The sequence below is a fragment of the Myotis yumanensis genome, unplaced genomic scaffold (genome assembly GCF_028538775.1).
Source record: "Myotis yumanensis isolate MYYU_CA2020_CCGP unplaced genomic scaffold, mMyoYum1.0.hap1 SCAF_9, whole genome shotgun sequence".
Taxonomy (NCBI): domain Eukaryota; kingdom Metazoa; phylum Chordata; class Mammalia; order Chiroptera; family Vespertilionidae; genus Myotis; species Myotis yumanensis.
Window position 1 is genome coordinate 59,331,094 of NW_027223760.1, and position 13,862 is coordinate 59,344,955.

Below are 13,862 nucleotides of genomic sequence, written 5' to 3' on the forward strand. Positions count from 1 at the left end.
TCAAGTAAAAGGAATGTGATGCACAGGAGATGAACATAAGAGTGAACATTCAGGAAACAGGAAGTAGTGGAGGAAGGCTGGGCCGTAACAGTGGGGTAGGAACAGAGGTAGGAGGTCTGGGGAAGTAGCAAGAGGAAAGGATGCAGAGGCCAACAGGGACTGGTCCTGAATGGTCTTATGAGACAGCCCCAGGAGCTTGAACTTTAGCCAATAAGAAAGAAGATACAGAGGAGTTAAATTAAGGGAGTAACATGATCCTGTCTATGATTTACATTTTGGGAAGCAAAAGATGGAGCAGAACTAGAGGCAAGAAGAGGTGGCAGCTGCCTGAATTAGGAAAGTAGGGGTGAGGATGGAGAGAAGTGGACAGGGCCCAACTCATTCCTCATCTTCTACTCCTGAGCCCCCTAAAGATTACAAGTCATCCCTTGAGGTCTTACACTCAAGACATACTTACATTTCATTTTTGAGCTTCAGCCTCTAGGGACACACAACTTGGAGGTCACACCCTTAGTCTATGCGCCAGTTGGACCTCTCAGACCTCCTATTAAGTAAGAGGGGTGGTGTTCATAACTCACGGACTGCTAATCATCTTTAGTTTTTTTTTAATTGCTCCTGTATTTTCTCTCTCCAATAAAACAGTTATCCCCATACACTGCTAGATGTTTGGTGTGAAGCAATAGTTTTATTATGAATTTCATTTCTCTTCATTTGTAAAAGACCAGAAAGTAAATCTGGTCTCAAAGCAATCTGTGCATAACCAAGTCAGAGATTACTTTCTTAGAGAGTCATATACCAAAGTGAAGGGATAATATAGGTAAATGTTTTTATTTAGTACTTTGCTGTCGCTACTAAAACCTTTAGCATTCACTAAAAGTCTCTTAATTGAATCTATGTCAGTGAATAAATTTTATGTGTTGTAAAATAGGAGGTATTAGACACTAGTTACAAGATTGTGCTTCCCACAAATCCAGTAATGATATGGAGAAGAGCAAAGCTTCCTTAGGGATTCCTAGATTTCAGAATATTCTTACATACATTTTGAAAGTATAGTGAAGTCAATTTTATATTTTATTCTTGCCTTGAGGGTTGACTGATGTGGCTTAGAAGAAAGAACATGGGACCTGGAATGAAAGAACTTGATCACGTTTTTAAACCTCTCTGAACTTTGATTTTTACATCTATTAAGTGGGAATAATAACTATCCCTTTTCTAGCATGTTTTGTGAGAAATAAATGGTGTAATGCCTGTGATAAGGACCAAAAGTTCTGTGGTTTGGGGAATGTTCTATATCTGTTTGGTCAAATCATGTAATCAGTAGCTACATGTAGCTATTGAACATTTGAAACATGGATAGTGCAAGTGAGGAACTGAATTTTGTATTAGGTAATTTAAATTAATTTAAAAGACAGGTAGTTAGTGGTTTGTGTTTAATTTGTTCCTACATCAAGTTAATTAACTCTATGCTGCTCTGGAAATCCTTTGATTAGTATATTGTCCTTGTTTAAGAATGAGTTTCTCTGCCTGGCAGCATGGCTCAGTGGTTGAGCACTGACCTATGAATCAGGAGCTCAGGGTACATTCCTAGTCAGGGCACATGCCCAGGTTGCTGGCTCAATCCCCAGTGTGGGGCAGGAGGCAGCCGATCAATTCCATGATTCTCTCTCATCATTGATGTTTCTCTCTCTCTCCCTCTTCCTTTCTCTCTGAAATAAATAAAAATATATTTAAAAAGAATATTTTAAAAAATGAATTTCCCTTATATGTAGGCACAGATAGGTATATAACCATTTTTAACACAATTTGTGAGACAAATCAGAATGCAATTATATTTTTGGCCACCACTTTCCTTTTAAAAATGCATTCACTGTGGGGAGTTTTTTTCTAATACCACTGATGAAAATTCCCCAGTTGGCCCCAAGTATCTTATGGTCACTCTTAGACTTAAAGAAAATCCTGTGGTTACTTTAAGTTGCAAAATGCAGTTTTGATTCATAAATTAGAATGCCCCATCCAATATTTCCATCAGCATAGCAATTTTCAAGTGTAAGACAGATCTCCCTGCATCCCCACCCTGTGAGTCTACAGCCTTCTGAGGAGGGTACAGCACAAGTCTCTTTTTCTTCCTCACCTCCTCCATCACCCAACTTGCAAGCTCCTGTTATTGAAGCCTCTAAAGTTGGCGAATGAATAAGAAAAGGGAGAAATAAAACAGGACATTTTTAATCTACTGCTCTAATTGTAAGCTGGCTTTGCCTCTGCAATATTTATTGCTGATACTGTGTGTAAGGTGTGTGTGTGTGTGTGTGTGTGTGCGCGCGCGCGCGCGTACATGTACATGAATGAGTTTTGGGGTATCCTCACAAGCTTACAACTACCTGTACATTAAGCAATGCATCTAATTCTTCTGTCAGCTGGCCTCCCTCAACTCTCATTTTCTAACAGAAAAATACCAGCTTTGAAGGGTACAGTTTCTCTAAGCTTCAGGTATAAAAAGCAACCTCCCTCATTTCTACCTCTCTACATTGGGTTAGCTATCCAAAAAGCATTCTCACAAAATCCTCTCAGTGTTTTTATCTCTTTATTTTTCTTCAAAACCAGGGAGTGGGTGAGCATATCAGGAATTGTGAAAATATCTCCATTTGGAATTTTAGTCAGATATATCTTTTTGGTATCTGACATCTATTGTCTTAGAATCTAAGTCAAATTTTCCAATTTAACATCTTTGATCACTGCAGCTGTGTCAATATCAGCTAAAGACTAGAAATTACATTAAAAAATCATCAATATGATGCTCAGTGGTTGAGCATCGACCCATGAATATCCATGAATATCCATGAATCAGAAGGTCACAGTTCGATTCCCTGTCAGGACACTGCCTGGGTTGCAGGCTCAACCCCAGTAAGGGACGTGCAGGAGACAGCCAATCAATGATTCTCATCATTCATGTTTCTCTCTCTCTCTCTCTCTCCCTTCCTCCTTCTGAAATCAATAAAAATATATTTTAAAAAATAAAAATCATCAATATGAAACCAATAAATAAACTCAGGCATATCCATAACCATGTGGTAAAGAACAATGTGGTCTCTTCATATGCAATGATATGAGTCAATCACCATAACAGGAAACTAAAGGACATTCCATATGTTTAGAATGTTTATTACTGGAAGCTTTCCAAAGAAACTGAAAGCTGTCATGCTGTCCTGAGGAGAGGACTCAGATGGGAGTCTGAAACCAGGCATTTCAGCTTACTTTATATACTATTAGAGGCCCGGTGCATGAGATTTGTGCACTGGGGGGGAGGGTGGAACAGGGGATGGTCCCTCAGCCCAGACAGTGCCCTCTCACAGTCCGGGAACCCTTGTGGGATGTCCACCTGCCAGCTTAGGCCCGATCCCCAGGGGGCAGTCAGACATCCCTCTCACAATCCGGGGCTCTCGCATTCCGGGGCTCTCGCATTCCGGGGCTCTCACATTCCGGGACCCTTTGCTCCTTACTGTCTGCCTGCAGTGGAGGCAGGAGAGGCTCCTGCCACTGCCACTGCGCTCGCCAGCCATGAGCCTGGTTTCTGGCCGAACGGCGCTCCCCCTGTGGGAGTGCACTTATCACCAGGGGGCACCTCCTGCATTGAGCTTCTGCCCCTGGTGGTCAGTGCGCATCATAGCAACCAGTCATTCTGCCATTTGGTCTATTTGCATATTAGGCTTTTATTATATAGGATATGCTTTTATATTATTTGGATTTTTTATTATATGTAAAAATTACTTTAACTTTTTATTTAATATCTTTGTAAATATATTTAGATACATTTTAAGGCCTCCAGTCACAGTTCAATTTTTAAACACATTATGTTGTCTCTTTATTGGGCACAACTTTTTTTTTCAGCCCAGACATCCTGATACAGCTGTGTCTAAACTCCAGTCCAAGTGAAGTGCACTTTTCAAATCATTGTCTAGCTCATTTATAAAATCTATAACATGAACCTTTGGAAACTTGCATGAAACATCAAAGACAATAAATATATCTGATTTTTCAGTAAATAGGTGACCTGTAACAAACATGCTTTCTTTTCCCAGATTACAGACAAAACATAAAACCACATTCATACCTTTTCCATCTGGAAAATGATGCCTGATTCTTGATATTAAAAAGCAAGTAGCAAAAATAGATACAGAGGCAGAGCAACATCGAACAGACTGTCAAACTACAGCAGGAAGGCGGGGGAGGGTTGGGGGGGGGTAAGAGATCAACCAAAGGACTTGTATACATGCATATAAGCATAACCAATGGACACAAGACACTGGGGGGTAGGGGAGGCCCGGGGGAAGGTCAAGGGGAGAAAAAAAAGGGAGACATGTAATACTCTTTGTAATACTTGAAGCAATAAAACAAAATTTTAAAAAAAGCAAATGATATTTTTATTGAATTTTCAGTTTATCAAAATCATCCACAAAGAGTACAGCCCAGTGAGAAGGGCCTGCTCACTTTGCTATTTTTCAATTAGCAAAGGATAAAGAGGCTACTTCTAGCACCTTAGTCTGAAGTTCTAGAACTAAATTTTTCAAGGAGAAAAATTCAGCAAATAAAAAAAAGTTTAATATGTGAATCAACACAATTTATTCTCTTTAGAATAGGAAGAAAAAGGAGGAGGAGGAGGAGGAGAAGGAGAATCACATAGAGTTGTACCTCTGATAAATTTTCATGAGTTCAAAATTGGGCTACTTTCTAGAAGTGTAAGAACTTTGGTCATAAAATATTTCCTGTCATCTAGTCAGGAATAGAAATTTAAAGCTATGTTTTGGAATTTAAAAAAGTTAGGTACTTAGTTCCATACAAAAGAAAAAAGAAATTGTGAAAGCAAAAACTTACAAGACAACATAAATTACAGTATTTCAATAAATATTCTAAAAGTGTATTTTTCAGGACAAAGCAAGAGTTGAAATTAGCCCAGATCCCAAAGGTCTTCCTTGTCCTCTCCCTGCTTGTCTTGTCTGTGGCTGATTTGGTCATGACCCAGGCAACCTAAAACTGCCCCTCCTCCACTCCATTGTCCTAGTGGTTTGCCACTATTGCTTTGATCATTTCTTCCCTGTTTTCTTCAGTGTTTCCACTGATGTTACCTGTTTATTTAAACACTAGAGGCCCGGTGCACAAAAATTTGTGTACTTGGGGGGGGGGAGGGGGGGGTCCCCCAGCCCGGCCTGTGCCCTCTCGCAGTCTGGGACCCCTCAGGAGATAATGACCTACTGGCTTAGGCCTGCTCCCAGGTGGCAGAGGGCAGGCCCAATCCCTAAGTGCAGCCCCTGGTCGGGCTCAGAGCAGGGCCAATTGGGGAGTTGGGGTGCCGCCCCGTCATGCACAGAGCAGGGCAGATCGGGAGGTTGCGATGCCACCCTCAGTCACGCTCAGGGTAGGGACGATTGGGGGGTTGGGGCACCGCCCCCTGTCACTCACAGAGCAGGGCCAATCAGGGGGTTGGGGCACTGCCCCCTGTCACTCACAGAGCAGGGCCAATCAGGGGGTGGGGCGCTGCCCCCTGTCACTCACAGAGCAGGGCCAATCAGGGGGTTGGGGCACTGCCCCCTGTCACTCACAGAGCAGGGCCGATCAGGGGGTTGGGGCGCTGCCCCCTGTCACTCACAGAGCAGGGCCCATCAGGGGGGTTGGGGCTCCGTACCCTGTCACACACAGAGCATGGTCGATCAGGGGGTTGGGGAGCTCCCCCCTGTCACACACAGAGCAGGGCCGATCAGGGGGTTGAGGAGCTCCCCCCTGTCACTCACAGAGTAGGGCCAATAGGGGAGTTGGGGCACCGCCCCCTGTCACACACAGAGCAGGGCAGATCAAGGGGTTGGGGCGCTGCACCCTGTCACACTCAGGGCAGGGCCAATGGGGAGGTTATGGCTCTACCCTGTCACATACAGAGCAAGGTCCATGGAGGGGTGTTGGGGCGCCACCCTCTATTACCCACAGAGCAGGGCGGATCAGGGGATTGGGGCACCGCCGCTGTCACACTCGGGGCAGGGCTGATGGAGAGGTTATGGCTCTACCCTGTCACACACAGAGCAGGGCCCGTGGGGGTGTGGTGGGGGGTGGGGTGCCGCACCGTGTCACACACAGAGCAGGGCTGATCAGGGGGTTGGTGCGCTGCACCCCGTCAAACACAGAGCCGCAGGGCAATCAGGGGATTGGGGAGCTCCCCCCTATCAGGCACAGAGCAGGGCTGATCAGGGGGTTGGGGCGCCTTCTCCTGTCAGGAACAGAGCAGGGCAGATAGGGAGGCTGTGGCCCCGCCCCCTGTCACACACAGAGCTGCAGGGCGATCAGAGGGTTTGGGTGCTGCCCCCTATCATGCTGATCCTGGTGCCGGGAGGCATATTACTTTTTTACTATATAGAATAGAGGCCTGGTGCATGGGTGAGGGCCGGCTGGTTTGCCCTGAAGGGTGTCCTGGATCAGGGTGGGGGTCCCCACTGGGGTGCCTGGCCAGGCTGGCTGAGGGGCTGAGGGCTGTTTTCCAGCTGGCAGGTGACTAAAAGCTCCCAACTGCTCCTTGTTTTCTTTTTTTTTTTTTTTTTTTAATTCTGGGCCAGCTTTAGCTCTGAGGCCTCACTGCTGAAAACATTGATACAATGTTGCGGTCCGGGGCTGACTGAAAGCCGGTTTCTGGGGTTTTGTTTAGCTTTTATATTTGCAACATAGTACTTAGTTGCTTAGAGTTGCAGCTGAGAGGCCGGCAAGTGAGGCGGGGAACGTTGGAGTCTGCAGTCACTGAAGCAAGCAAGCCTCCCTGTTCACTTCAGTGCCTGGCTGCCGGCCGCCATCTTGGCTGACAGTTAATTTGCATAAGGATATGCTGATTAGCCAATGGGAAGGGTAGCGGTCATATGCTAATTACCATGTTTCTCTTTTATTAATGTAGACTAGAGGCCCGGTGCACAAAAATTTGTGCACTCGAGGGGAAAGAGGGGGTCCCTCAGCCCGGCCTGTGCCTTCTTGCAGTCTGGGACCCCTCGGGAGATAACGACCTGCTGGCTTAGGCCTGCTCCCAGGTGGCAGAGGGCAGGCCCAATCCCTAGGTGCAGCCCCTGGTCGGGCTCAGAGCAGGGCTGATTGGGGAGTTGTGATGCCACCCTCAGTCACGCTCAGGGTAGGGCTGATTGGGGGGTTGGGGCACCGCCCCCTATCACACTCAAGGCATGGTCAATGGGGAGGTTGCGGCACCAACCCCTGTGATGCACAGAGCAGGGCCAATCAGGGGGTTGGGGCGCTGCCCCCTGTCACTCACAGAGCAGGGCCAATCAGGGGGTTGGGGCACTGCCCCCCCCCCCCCCGTCATGCACAGAGCAGGGCCCATCAGGGGGTTGGGGAGCTCCCCCCTCTCATGCACAGAGCAGGGCCCATCAGGGGGTTGGGGAGCTCCCCAGTCACGCACAGAGTAGGGCCGATAGGGGAGTTAGGGCACCGCCCCTTGTCACACTCAGGGCAGGGCCGATGGGGAGGTTATGGCTCTACCCCGTCACAGACAGAGCAGGGCCCGTGGAGGGGGGGTGGGGTTGGGACGCCGCCCCCTGTCACACACAGAGCCGCAGGGCGATCAGGGGGTTTGGGCGCTGCACCCTGTCATGCTGATCTGGTGCCAGGAGGCCTCGCTGCTCCGCTGATCCCGGTGCTGGGAGGCATATTACCCTTTTACTATATAGGATAGAGGCCTGGGGGCCGGCTGGTTTGCCCTGAAGGGGGTCCTGGATCAGGGTTGGGGTCCCCACTGGGGTGCCTGGCCAGCCTGGGTGAGGGGATGATGACTGTTTGCAGCTGGTCACACATCCTTCATGGTGGGGGTCCCCACTGGGGTGCCTGGCCAGTCTGGGTGAAGGGCTGAGGGCTGCTTTCAGGCTGGCGGTTTTGACTGAAGCTCCCAACCCCTCCTTTTTTTCTTTTTTTTTTTTTTCTTCTGGGCCAGCTTTAGCTCTGGCTCTAGTTCTGAGGCTTCTGCTGCTGGTTTGTTTGCTGTTCTGTAATCGAAACAATGTATAACTTCAGCTCTGAGATCCCGGGCCTATATTTGTTAGAATGTTTCAAACTGCCAGCTCAGAGGCCAACAGCAGCAGGCGGGGAACGTTGGAGTCTGCAGTCACTGCAGCAAGCAAGCCTCATGTTCGCTTCCAGCTGCCTGGCTGCCGGCCGCCATCTTGGCTGACAGTTAATTTGCATATACTCACTGATTAGCCAATGGGAAGGGTAGCGGTTGTACGCCAATTACCATGTTTCTCTTTTATTAGTGTAGATTCCCTATGGTTTTCTTGTTCTTTTCACTTTCAGTGATCTCTTCGAGCTATTGCAGCCTTTCCTATGATTCCACACCCCCTCCCTTTTTTTTATGGGAAAAACTCAGTGATCTTGGTCTCTAACCTAGATCTCTGCCCTGAGCTACAAAACCATAAAGCCATCATCAGAATGTCTCCATGTGAATGTTGTCATATCCTATGCATCTCAAATCAGCATCTCCAAGGTAGAACTCATCTGCTCTTCCTTTTCTCTACTAACAAAAATGCCCATTTCTTTTCCTTAAATCTGCCTTTGTTGATGGTTTTATCAGGCATATCAGATGAAAATTTTGGAGCCCTCTTAAACTTCATCCTCTCCCTCATACATTATATCCTTGTGCTTGATAAATCCTACTACCACAGTCAGTCTCGTTTTGCCACGGCAGTGTCCTGCATTCGCCCTTATTACATCATTTCTGGAGCCCCAGTGACCTCTCTGTTGCACTGGCTTCCCATTTTCTCATCTCTTCCTTCCCTGAGCCTATTTACCCACTGCCTCTGAAGTCATCATATTGAAACACAGCTCTAATCATGACATTCAAGTGTCTGTCCCTGACACTCCAGTGAAGCTGTTCCAGACAAAAGTGCCAGTGAAATGTAAAAGACCTTTCATTCTTAGGCCTCTCTGTGACATGTGACACTGTTAATTTCTCCCATCTTGGAAAGTTATTGTCTTCCCTCACTCTATACTTCATTGGATTTCCTCTTATTTCTCTGGCCTCTCCTTGTCAGTCTCTAGTATGGCTATTTCTTCCTCTGATTAAACTTTAATACTATTATGTCAGGAGGCACCATCATGAGCTCTCTTCTCTTCTCCTGAAGCAGTCCTTAATACCTCTGGGTGAGCCCATCCACACCCATGACTAGCTATGCTTGGGTATCACTGACTCCCACAACTATCTATTTCTAACCTATATGTACTCCTGACTCCTGGACCTGTCCAACTGCTTAACCAATTTCTCCATGTGGATGGTCACAGGCACATCAAAGACTACTAATCTCAACTGAACCTGTTTCTCCTATCTTCCCTATCTAAGGGAACAAGGACACTACCATCCACCCAGTTAGTTACCTATGTCAGAAACTGGGAGGTAATCCACAGTCAATTTTACCCCTTTCTTGCCCCTGAGTCACTGTCTCCAATCTATCAATTTCTGCAAAATTAATCTCTCTAACATCTTTTATAACATTCCATCAATAATGTGACTTCATTTCTGCAGGTTCTATTTTTTTCTCACCTAGATTTCTATGATAAATCCTACCTAGTTTTCTGCCTCCATATTTTCTATTCTCCCTTCACAATATTTTAAGGGTGATATTTCTAAAATGTAGGTTTCATCAGTTCAGTCTTATGAACATTCCATAAGAGCTTTATATCTCTTGTATGATATGGTCAGGAGTTTTAGTGGGTAATATGACATATAATTCATATTCTAGAAATTTACCTCTAAAAGCAATCAAACATGTCTAAGATGTTTGTATAACAATGTTCAATGTGGCACTATTCACAATAGCAAACACTGGCTACAGAAAAAGATGAACAGTAGAGTATTGTTTAAATTATAATATCATATTTAATGAGCAACTTAAAATTATGTTACAGAAGACTATATAATGATATGGAAATGTATAGTATATTGTCAAGTGAATTAAAATTATCCCATAACATTTTTTGTAAATTATTCATCATTAATATCTATTATAGCCATAAAAAGACTATCAGGATATATACACTATTTCTCTGGTCTCTCCTTGTATATCAAAGATGTATATCCTCCATAATTCTGACTGTGGTTCTCAAGTTTTCTAGAGTGAACATGCCACATTTTAAACTCAAAATAAAAGAGCACATAGTTGCTATTTTATAAAAGACTAAACTCAGTTGTCCAATTTCTTCAAGACATTTTCTCTAACCCAAAAAACATCTTGGAATATCTCTCACCATGGTCAGCCCTCTTCTCACCACAGCTCTCCAGCCTGGGTTAGGCATCTGTGTCTTGTGCAACCACTGTATTGTTTATCACACGGCATTATCAACTTTTTTATACGTTTTTTTCACTTCCTCTGTAATAGGAGCTCCTCCATCCCTATATCCCCTGCACTAAGCAAAGCACAGGTAGAATAAATGTTTACTGAATAAGTAAATGAATATTGCCACTCACCTCACAGTGACTCATACTGATTCCTCAGTGACTTCAGAATAAGTACACACTCCTTAAGCTGATATTTCAACATCCTTCATAATTACAGACAAGCTTCTTTTTCATTCATATTTTTGGCCCCATTTCCTAACTTCTACATGTTCAAGTACATCCATCTATGGGGAGAGATGGTGTCTTTCTTGTTCATATTATATCCCACACTTTAGCTCACACACAGATGTTCAGAAATTATTTGTTGAGTTAATGATTGGATAAATTAACTTTACCAAATATATCATGTACTTTTCAATTTCCCGTATTTTCTAGAAAGCTACTCCCTTCATTTTTTGCCTCTCTAACTTCCTTTCTCTTGTCTCCAAGGCTCATAAAGTTTGATCACGTATAGGGATCATTTTCCAACCTTGCTACAGAAATTAAATCCCCCCAGTACAAATATAGTATTTACTTGACATTTCCCATTACTGAATTATGCACTGGCATGCTGGGTGTACATTCCTTGGGTGTTTTGGGAAGTCATTCCACTCTTCTTTTGAGAGACTCATATATAAGTTTTCCAACTTATTTTTTTCTGGTCTCCAATGATTACAATTCAAGCAAATATTTATGGAGGCTTCTTTTTAATCCCATTATACTGAGCATCATATCTTCTAAGGAGTGGGAATTAACCAACAGTGATACCAGGAATGGCATGAGTGATTGATGGATTAGCACTTCCTCTCTTTAAGTTTTTATGAGTACATATCTCCTCTATTGTACCAGGATTCCCATGAGGGCCATGCCTCAGTCACTCTTTAACCTCAAGTCCAGTGGAAGAACATTTTAGGATTGTTCAAAGTAATTGTTAAATTAATAAATGACATTTCCTAGAGAGAGTAGACCATAAAGGTATTCAACAGCAAAACCAATACTGCCCTCTCAAACAATAAACTGTATTTATCAAGTGCTTTTGAAACTTTCTTTCTCCTTTGTTTTCATTCTAATACTATCCTGGACTTGCTTATATAGCTCATCAGAGAATTTTCATTTAAATATATCACATGCAAAATGTTGCACACTCATCACAGATATTGGTTGTTGTCACCAAATACCATAGAGGTTAATTAGTTTTAATGGACAGTTAGGCATTTGACTGGTTTTTCAAGAAAAGGTTTTCCAAAAAGTCAATAATGACATGCTTTAATGTTTAAAATAAATAAAACCTTAAATTGTCTTTTGTACTCCAAATTAGCTAGTACAGTTTAAAATAAGATGGTGTTTCACTGTCTTAATAGTCTTTGTTATCTTGGGGGCACAGCCACAAAAATAATCTGTTTATAAATAAGCTACAGGCAATGTGAGAAAGCTGCAATAAGTAATACTTTTGGTTGTATGTAAAGTTTTCAAGTAAGTTGTAACTAATAATTATGACTTCATAACTGCTAATCTGTCAGTATCCATGAAATCATATTAAAAATAACTGTTATGAATTAGAGGTAATCACATAATTAAATTAAGGATGCTATAAAAAGGATCACCACGAAGTTCAAGACAACTTTAAGAATATGCAGAAATACATCATAATAACTATGAATTATTGTTATGTAAAAACTAGGCATAAACATAGGTGATCCAATATCAATCCTGAAGTTAGATCCACTGAAAATAGACTTGAACATTATTTAAGGAGTCAGTGACACCTTAATTCTCTGTCTTCTTATTAAAAATTGTAGTGAAAATATATATAATACAAAATTTACCATCTTAACCATATGTAAATGTACAGTTCAATAGTGTTAGGTATATTTGTGATGCTGTGTGACCAATCTCCAGAATGTCTTCAAATTGCGAAACTGAAACTCTACACCATTAAACATTTCCTATTTTCTCCCTCCCCCTAACTCACTGGCAACCACCATTCTACTTTGTGTTTTTATGAATTTGCTAGTCTAGATATTTCACATAGTTAACTCATACAATATTTTTGTCTCTTTAATCTGTTTCTGAAGTTCAATTGAAACTTAATTGGGAAGAAGCCAAGTTCATCCTCTATCAGTTATTGGCTAATCATCTATTTAGTACAATGCACTATGCTAATTTCACTCTAGTAACCCAGTGAAGTAGGTTTTATGCCAACTTTACGAATGAGGAAGTTGAGTTTCAACAAGGTGAAACATCTTGTCAAAGGTCATATATTTAAATCAGAGGGGCTACTGAATCCAACTTCACCTGACTTCAATGCCCACATTCTCTTCAACACAACTGGCTGATTTTTGAAATAGTTACAATTTTCAGAGGTTTTCAACCATCTACATATTTGAAGCAAAGCAAAGTGGGGTTTTTTACATTTGATTTTGGATGTTGCATGTCTCCCTCCTCTTTTTATAAATTATTTTATTTTATATCATGTCTCAAGGTATCCTATTCCATGTGTCAAAGTTTATTCTAAACCATGTCCCACAAATTCACAAAATATAAAGCTCTGCTTGAAAAGGAAGAAGCATTTAGTTTCTTCAGTTGTTCTGGAAATGACACAATTTCCTATCTGTATTATATATCAATAGGGAAAAGAATATTAATTTTTGAAAACAACACTTACAGTTGTGGAAATGACCCCAAGCCTCTTCAGTTCAGGAACATCATGTTAGTGAATGAAAGTCACTCTGCGTAAACCAAGGGCTCTCTTCAAACATGTCTTGCTCTGCGTGTGGCACCTGAACTGCAGCTTACAGAGCCACCTGGGACTAGAAGTCCTCCCAGTGTAGCTCCAGGCTGCCCAACCAGAAATCCTAAAAGGCAGAAAACTACAACACCCACAATTCATAATTCCTCACCTGAAACCAGGATGAGAGGGTGGATGGCTACAGTTTCACTTTAGGAAGAAAGAATAAGTAGATGGAAAAGCAAAGCACTAAGTATGTAGATGGGAAAGCAAAGCAATAAGTAATCAGGTGGGTATGTCTAAGAACAATTTATAAATATGGACCTATTTCTTCAAAGGAAGCAGAAGTAGTTTGATGTTTGCCAAGAAGTACGAAGGCACCCTCAGTGTTGGCAAGAACTAAAAAGTCTTCATGCCAACAAAACCTCATGCAGCCGTGTAACCGGCCCCACCAGATTCTCTGTCAGTGATTCAGAGCTGAGGATGCCTCCCAGCCGATGGGCAGGTGAATGAAGACTTCCCAGGGGGGACTAAAAGCCTCTTCATCAGCACTATGGCTGTCACTCAGAGAAGCTACAGGCATAATGAAGACCTTCATCTTCCAAAATACCCAAGATTTTTTAAAATGTGCTTTTAAAAATGTGAGCAAAATAGAACTCTTGTTGCTATTCCCTTCCATTTCCCTTTCCATTTCTCATATGATGTTTTCCTTCTGTATGATCCAGCATTATTTCT

The 13,862-nt window shown here is 42.9% G+C and overlaps 1 protein-coding gene across 1 annotated transcript in view; it reads right to left on the reverse strand.

Moving 5' to 3' along the window:
* Positions 1 to 13,133, reverse strand: part of MACC1 (MET transcriptional regulator MACC1) — a 64,024-nt gene extending 50,891 nt beyond the window's left edge. Inside the window, exon 1 of the mRNA XM_070424409.1 lies at positions 13,065 to 13,133. The gene's annotated coding sequence lies outside the window, so the exon portion shown is untranslated. The remainder of the gene's footprint in view (positions 1 to 13,064) is intronic.
* Positions 13,134 to 13,862: the final 729 nt, after the last annotated feature.